The following is a 1,755-nucleotide window of genomic DNA, read 5'->3' on the forward strand; positions in this document are numbered from 1 at the left end:
AAAAAAAAAAGAAGAGTGTGACTGAAAAAAGAGAAAGAAAAGAAGTGGCTTGTGAGGTCTTGGTATAAAATTAATCCAACAAGTGTATGTGGGATACTTATGAAGTACGGGGTACTCTTCAAGGAGTTCAATATTCAGTCATGACACAGATGAATATAAACTACTTCCTTGTGCAAACTATATTCTAAAAGAAGAGACAGATAATAAAACAAATTAACAAAACTGCAATGTGTGAAAATAAGCAACAAATAGGAACAGTAATATTGAATTTGCATTTGTTGATTCATGGGAATCAGGAAAGACTCCACGAGAAGGGAGAATGACTCCTTTCTTTGATGGGGATGGGTTTAGGGGATTGGCAACAGATTGAATGGAGAGATCTTGAAAGGAGGAATAGAGAGTAAGAATGTAACTCTCTCCCAAAATGGAAAGAGCAGCTCTTTATAGTTAGCATTAATATTGAACTAGAAATCTGGTGTTTTTTTTTTTTTTTTTTTTTGGTTTTTTTTTTTTTAAATCTGTTTATTTAAATGGAAGATATTTTCTTGTTTAAAAGTTGACAGAGAAAATACCCAATAGCCTGCATATTTGAGGATTTAGCCAAATTTGACAGAATTCTCTCCTTTGGGTGATTATTTTTGTTGTTGTTGTTGTTGTCTGCCATTGAATTAGAATCAAGTCATAGCTTTTCCTTCCTTTTAGTTTTCAGAGGCAGTGAACATTGGGCAATTTACCAAATAGCTGATGGATACCAACCATGTGCCTTTGTTTTGGAAGCACAGATCTTTACTTCTAGACCACATAGTTCACTTAATCGGTGATAAGCTTCTTCATATTCAACAAATGTGTGGGAAATTTCTGACATTGTGATACTGAGACCAAAAAACTTTTCCCTTTACCTCTTATTAATACATTTCTAAGCAGTATTCATACAATCAATCCTGTATGTTAATAGCTATGTGACCATGGTATGATACTCAATTTTTTACTGCACTCAAAAGCACATCTGGTCCATAGTAAATGCTATGTAAGAGTTCTTTAAATATTTTTAGAAATTTATTTCATATTGTTTTGCATACAAAATTTATATGCATCGTTAATCGTCCCAGTACATTGTGTTTCACACATTCCTTCATTCACATTGCTTTATAAAATCTTCAAATGCATTACTTTTATAAAATTAATCACCATTTATTTATCTATGCCTACTCTTACCCTCTGGGAGGCAGGAGTGGCATCCACGTCTGTAATAGCTTGCCTCCAGAAACCCTATGAACCTGGAGAAAGGATGAAAGTCACACAAGTGTTGACTCTCATTCGTAGGGCTGCTATGAGTCGCCTACAACTCTACGGAATTTAACAACAACAGCTCTTACCTTATATTTCAGGGTATGATCAGATCTTCCATAACTCCTCACTCTCTTCATTTTGCTCACCAAACTCTGCTGTCCTAGTGATTTCAGCTCCTCTCTATTTTCTGCCCCCTTACTCCCCTTTCCTTACTTTTTGGACTTTTATATACACCTTACTACTTATGAACAATCTTGTGTGATTAACTGCTACTAAAAACTCCCTCGCCCCACCCAGAAAGGTCAGGTATGGTTGGGTTTGGACTCTACAATACACAATAACAACAACTCAACATCTTTCCATTTTTACAATAATGGAGTTATGCAGTATTTTTCCATATGAGACTGAGTTAGCTTACTCAGCATAATGCTCAATAGATTCTCCCAAGTTATATAATGTTGTTGT

This window comes from Elephantulus edwardii, unplaced genomic scaffold (genome assembly GCF_000299155.1).
Source record: "Elephantulus edwardii isolate Elephantulus edwardi_28Jun2011 unplaced genomic scaffold, EleEdw1.0 scaffold00242, whole genome shotgun sequence".
Classification (NCBI taxonomy): domain Eukaryota; kingdom Metazoa; phylum Chordata; class Mammalia; order Macroscelidea; family Macroscelididae; genus Elephantulus; species Elephantulus edwardii.